General features: G+C 47.1%; 2 non-coding genes across 2 annotated transcripts; both read left to right on the top strand.

Moving 5' to 3' along the window:
* The first annotated feature begins 4,435 nt into the window (after positions 1–4,435).
* Positions 4,436–4,507, top strand: TRNAT-CGU (transfer RNA threonine (anticodon CGU)). The gene has a single exon. It is a non-coding gene; the product is annotated as a tRNA-Thr (tRNA).
* Positions 4,508–5,343: 836 nt separating this feature from the next.
* On the top strand, positions 5,344–5,415 carry TRNAT-CGU (transfer RNA threonine (anticodon CGU)). The gene has a single exon. It is a non-coding gene; the product is annotated as a tRNA-Thr (tRNA).
* The last annotated feature ends 988 nt before the right edge of the window (positions 5,416–6,403 follow it).

Raw genomic sequence — 6,403 nt, 5'->3', positions numbered from 1 at the left:
CCTCTCTGAGAAAGTAGAATTTAGAAGTGTCCTCAATAGCCTCTTTGTTAAAGTTGAATTTAGAAGTGTCCCCAATAGCCTCTGTGAAAAGTTGAATTTAGAAGTGTGCCCAATAGCCTCTGTGGGAAGTTGAATTTAGAAGTGTGCCCAATAGCCTCTGTGAAAAGTTGAGTTTAGAAGTGTGCCCAATAGCGTCTGTGAAAAGTAGAATTTAGACGTGCGCCCAAAAGCCTCTCTGAGAAAGTTGAATTTAGATGTGTGCCCAATAGCCTCTGTGAAAGTTGAATTTAGAAGTGTCCTCAATAGCCTCTGTGGGAAGTTGAATTTAGAAGTGTGCCCAATAGCCTCTGTGAAAAGTTGAATTTAGAAGTGTGCCCAATAGCGTCTGTGAAAAGTAGAATTTAGAAGTGCGCCCAATAGCCTCTATGAGAAAGTTGAACTTAGAAGTGTGCCCAATAGCGTCTGCGAAAAGTAGAATTTAGAAGTGCGCCCAATAGCCTCTCTGAGAAAGTTGAATTTAGAAGTGTGCCCAATAGCCAAGTTGCCCAATAGCCCCTGTGAAAGTTGAATTTAGAAGTGTGCCCAATAGCCTCTGTCAAAAATTGACTTTAGAAGTGTCCTCAATAGCCTCTGTGGAAAGTTGAATTTGGAAGTGTGCCCAATAGCCTCTGTGAAAGTTGAATTTAGAAGTGTCCTCAATAGCCTCTGTGAAAAGTTGGATTTAGAAGTGTGCCCAATAGCCTCTCTGTTAAAGTTGAATTTAGAAATGTGCCCAATAGCCTCTGTGAAAAGTTGAACCTAGAAGTGTTGTGTTCCCAATAGCCTCTCTGTGAAAAGTAGAATTTAGAAGTGTCACCAATAGCCTCTCTGTGAAAGTAGAATTTAGAAATGTGCCCAATAGCCTCTGTGAAAAGTTGAACCTAGAAGTGTCCCCAATAGCCTTTTGTGAAAACTGACTTTAGAAGTGTGCCCAATAGCCTCTTTGTGAAAGTTGAATTTAGAAGTGTCCCCAATAGCCTCTCTGAGAAAGTAGAATTTAGAAGTGTTCCCAATAGCCTCTTTAGAACATTTTAGAAAACATTTGAATGACCATATAACCCACCATATGCTTACTCTCTCCTTTACACCACCACTCAACTAGAACACAGAGATACTATGACACCATTCGGTATAACTGTTCTCATACCAACATCCGTCACATACTCCACATCACTCTATGTAAACACTGCTGGTTACACACCCCCAGCCAGGCGTTCTCCTCAGGCCTAACGCAGCCACATCCGGTCTGGATAAATCCTGCCAGAACGAACACATACTCCTGACCCCTCAACCACCACACCTACCGCTAAGAAGCAGCTATTACACGAATACTGCACAAGCTGCACACATACATGGTGCCCACACGCACCTTTGACTCTCTCTACTCCCTCTACTGATCTGAACTTCGGTTCCCAAGGGCGTTTCAACCTACCAGCGCTTTCAGACCATACCAATGGTATATAAGGCGCTATATAAATGCAAAATAACAATAACAAGTGTTTCAGAGCGCGACCAGGCAAGGGAGGTGAACAAGGGAGAAAAAAACAACAATCTTACTAGGCCCAGTGACATTGAGAACGCGCAAGTGCATGGGTGAAGGAGAAGGGGAAAAGTGCATGGAAGGGGGGAGGTGGAAAGTGCAGAGCAGAGGAGAAACAGATAAATAATAATAAATAAATATTAAAGGCAACAGTGGTAGTGCAGCCAGCAAGTGGCAAGTGCTGGGTTTAGCATACAGGGTATGTCTGATGAGTGCAGAAGAAAAGGGGGTGGGGGACTGCATGGGTACAGATACAGACCCCAGTGCAGTGCAAGGGGTGGCCCGGAAGCAGGGCATAAGTGTGGCAGGATGAGCAGGCACTTGGGACCGGAGGACAGAGGGTGGCCAGGTGCACAATGCCGAGAGAGCAACAGATTAGCAGGGGCTAAGGGGGGAAAGGCAGATGCAAAGAGGAAGGTCTTGATGTGCGTCCGGAACCGGAGATGGTTCTCCTCAAGTTTCAGAGTGGCAGGGAGGCTGTTCCAAAGGGAGGCCCCAGCCGAAAACAGAGATCTACACCCAGCTCGTTTCTTTGAGAAACGACTGACCCTGAAGGAGTTCGAGGTAGATGAGGAAAGAGCTCGAGAGGGGAGGTATTTACGGAGGGATAGTTGAAGGTATTTTGGACCCAGGTCCCAGAACGCCTTGTAGACAATGCAGAGGGTTTTAAATGTAATCCTTGCATCCACTGGGAGCCAATGAAAGGATTCCAGAACTGGAGAGATACAATCCCAGGGCTTGAGGCCAAGGACAAGTCTTGCAGTCCTGTTCCGGATTAGTTGTAAAGGGCGGAGAGTGGGGGCAGGTATATTTAGAAAGGGGCTCTTACAGTAGTCCATCCTAGAGAACCAGATCCTGGGAGACAGTGCGCTTCTGGGGGAAGGAGAGGAAAGGCAGAGTGCCTCTGAGGAGGTGCAGTAGGACGTTTGACTATTTAGAGACATCAGAGATGTGGGCGGAGAAGGAAAGTGTGGAGTCAAAGATGACCCTGAGGTTCTTAGACTCGCAGGTAGGGGTAGGAGGAGAGCCAAGGGAGGCCGGCCAGAGAGTGAGGGGAAAGGATGGTGAAGGTGTACCGATGAGGAGGATCTCAGTCTTGTTGGCATTTAGACAAAGATCGTTGGCGGAACACCAATCTTGAATGGCAGTTAGACAATCAGAGATGAGAGAAGGAGAGGAGGTGGCCGAGGGCAGCCTGAAAATTAGTTGAGTGTCATCCGCGTAGCAATGGAAATTTGAGCACAAAATGGCAATTCAGTGGGCGAGAGTTGCCAGGTATTGGTTGAAAAACCAGGGCAAGAGGTTAGACCCCTGGGGAATACCACAGGTAGAGAGGGAGATAGATGATATGAAGGAACAAAGTTAGGCATGGGAGGGTCGATCAGAGAGGAAAGAGGTCAGCCGGGCCAGAGCCTGATCGTTGATACCCATGTTATTGCGCAGACGGTTAAGCAGGGTGATATGGTTGACCATGTCGAAGAGAAGAGATCAAGTAGGAATAGGACAGAGGGAATGTTAGAGTCAAGGTTATAGAGCAGATCTTCATGGATGTTCAGGAGAGCAGTTTCTGTGCTTCTGGCAGCTCTGAAGCCCTACTGGTGGTCATGGAGAGAGCCAACTGAATCGGAATGAAGGTTAAGGTGAGAGATGGGCAGCATTTCCAGGAGTTTACCCAGAAAGGGAGTAATGGAAATTGGGTGATAGGTAGCCGCACAAGAAGGATCAGCTGTGGGTTTCTTGAGAAGAGGATGCACAAGGGAGTGCTTCAGAGAGGAGGGGAAGGATCCTGAGGCAAAGGAGGGGTTGCAATAATCGGCAAGGGCCCGAGCAAGGGTATCAATGTGACACTTCCGCCAGTCACAGCTTCCTGCTGCAGGAAGTGCATAGCTTTTGTAAATTGGAACTTCCTCTGGCGACCCCTCACGAGGGTCACAAGACGAAGTTACAGACAGTACCAGCCTGACCAGCCCTAATAAAAGGGTGCGTGGCTTGTGCCATTTTAGAATGACTTACCTACGGCACTGGATTTAGCAGCGTTAATAATCTGGTACCAGGCTCCGCCCTACTACGCACAAGAGTTCCCAGGAAGCTTGCACAAGTCTTAATAGTTCTCGTCTTCAGGAACATTGTCTGAGCAGTGTGCACAAGGTTGCTTAAAACAGAGCCTGGGGTATGCCAGGCAGGAAGAGGAAGGGGACAATCTGGCAGCTGGCTGTACATGTATAAACAACTACGATACAGTGGAAGCCAGTTAGAATTCCATGGCAGAAGGGGGTTAGGCACATATTTGCGTTTCACTGTTCACCAGTGTGTGTCATGGAGACCACCAAAGAAATGCCCCAGTGGAAATTCTGTGCTACTGAGCAGTTATGAAATGGACCACACCCATCAATTCTTAGGTCACGCCCATCATGCAAGCCACGCACCCAAACGAGCCCCCCCTTCCCCACCTCAGTTTCTTACCGCACTTAAAGCACTGAAGACAATTCACAATGTTTTCGTCACAGGGCAAAAAAATTGTAGGAAGGCACACGTTTATAGAGTAATCTGGAATGAAGCAGTAAACGAGAACGGCAATCTGCTAATATCGCACCAGGTTGGGAAAGCAGACCAGGTCTAGCCAAACTGCCACTGCGAAGTCATGAAATACAACGAAAGACGAAAATCGCTTGCGAACCAAAGTGTTGGCGCCACTAACTAGAAACATGAAACACAAACTGCCACTGCGAAGTCATGAAATACAACGAAAGACGAAAATCGCTTGCGAACCAAAGTGTTGGCGCCACTAACTAGAAACATGAAACAATCCCGGATGTTGCGTCAGAAAAGAACGTTTGGAAGGAGCAGTGCTATCAAGGCGCGGTGGCCAAGTGGTAAGGCGTCGGTCTCGTAAACCGAAGATCGTGGGTTCGACCCCCACCCGTGCCTTTTTGTGTTTTTTTTAGAAGGACGCCAATTTGCACATATTTCGTTCACACGCCCGAATTGTTGAACTGGGGAAAGAAATAAAAAAACAAAAAGAAAGCGCCACCCGGAATGTTTAAAACATACATAATGAACAAAAAATTGCCTTGACTGGATTAGTCTCTAAGATATGTTTTCTGGAGGGCTATATCTGAGCTAAACTGCCCGGGGAGCCACTACACTAATGAAAACAGGGTGGTTACCCTCGAGTCAATCTGGTCAAAATCCTCAAGCCTCGCCTGCAGCGTTTGGGGTGAAACTTGTGTGCTAGAACTTGAAAATATATTTGTTACAACGGAAAAACTGGAAACTACATCCAACAGATTGCAGGTGGTTTAAAAACGCGAATCGGTGGCGGTTGGGAAAAGATGATCACTGGCACCGAGGAATAACAGGCTTTTTTTTGACACAACTAGGCCAAACGTACAAAGCGGAAGTTTGTTATCCTTCTGCAGTGGTTCGGCTGCACAAATGCACCGGACCAGTCTTCCTAAATGAATCATCCAAAACCGTGAGATTCCACGTAAGTATGCGAACGGATTTTTTGTATGCAATTAGAATATTTGTAGTTAGTTGATGCTAATGCTACAAAGACCCAGATTTGATTATGTTTGTAAATTCAATGAAGTATACATCAGGTTTTTCAGGCGCCCCTAGAGACGACTTGTGGAATTAAACGAAAGTACAGAACTGGCGGCAGAGAAGCCTTGTTGCCAAACCCGCTTTCAGAAGCACTAAAACAGAAAGCTGCACCCGGAAGTAGCGAAGGCATCGCCAGTCCAGTGCAGCTAATATAGAAAGGCGCGGTGGCCAAGTGGTAAGGAGTTGGTCTCGTAAACCGAAGATCGCGGGTTCGAGCCCCGCCCGTGCCTCTAGCGGCAAACCACGGTTTTTATTTGAGCAAATCATTATTCTACCTTTGGCATAGCTCTCAACAATTTCTGTTGCAAAGGCGGGTGAAATCACACAATTTTGTTTATGGCGGGTGAGACGCCCATTGGAATGAATGGGCATGCAGGAGGCTTGGCGGGTGAGTCAGCCCTTTACAAGGCGGGTGACACCCGCCAAAAGCGTGAGTTGAGAGCTATGCCTTTGGCCGTTACATGAATCAAGACGTGGCTAGTTAATCCCCCTGGTTTTGTTTGTTTTTATATTGATACTTAAATTGTCATTTAGAGCTGGGTGATTGACAGCAATAAAATTAATGTGCGCCAAAAAAAAAAAGAAACAGTGAAAGAAATGTACCTCGTGTCCCACAGCTATAGCATTAGATTATTTAAGCAATAATCCCGAGTTGGGGTTGGGGGGGCATTACAACAATGCCCCATATGATACATTACGTCATTTATAACATGCCATATGATATGATACGTCATTTATAACGAGCCTGCACACAATTGTTTCTAGGCGCAACAAGACAAGGGAGGGAAGACAGGGAGGACAAGACAACGATCTTACTAGGCCTTGTGTCATTCAGATCAAGTGCGACATCGCAAAGTGTAGGGGGAAGTGCAATCAGGGCAGCATTGCTCTGGATAAGTGCAGCCAGGGCAGCGCGGCTCTGGGTAAGTACAAAGAGGCAAGGGACTGTAGAGGTTACAGTTACAGTCCCTGCGTGCGCGGTAGGCCTGGAAGCAGCGCAGGGGAGACTGATCATGGAGTAGTCTGGTACTCAGTGAGACTCCGAAGGTAGCCAAGTAACCAGTCGGCGCCGCAGACAGGTAGGTCAGCAGGGGAGGGAGAGAGAGAGAAAGCAGAGGAGAAAAGGAAGGCAGGCCCAGTTGGGGACCAAGGTCAAGGCAGTGTACTACTTGCTGCAGATGCTTAGGAATGTATCACCATTCCTACCAGCCAAAGACC

The sequence above is a fragment of the Ambystoma mexicanum genome, chromosome 2q (assembly GCF_040938575.1).
Source record: "Ambystoma mexicanum isolate Mex_15411 chromosome 2q, UKY_AmexF1_1, whole genome shotgun sequence".
NCBI lineage: Eukaryota > Metazoa > Chordata > Amphibia > Caudata > Ambystomatidae > Ambystoma > Ambystoma mexicanum.
Note: the sequence above shows the minus strand (reverse complement) of the source record. Positions and strands in the feature narration are given on the sequence as shown.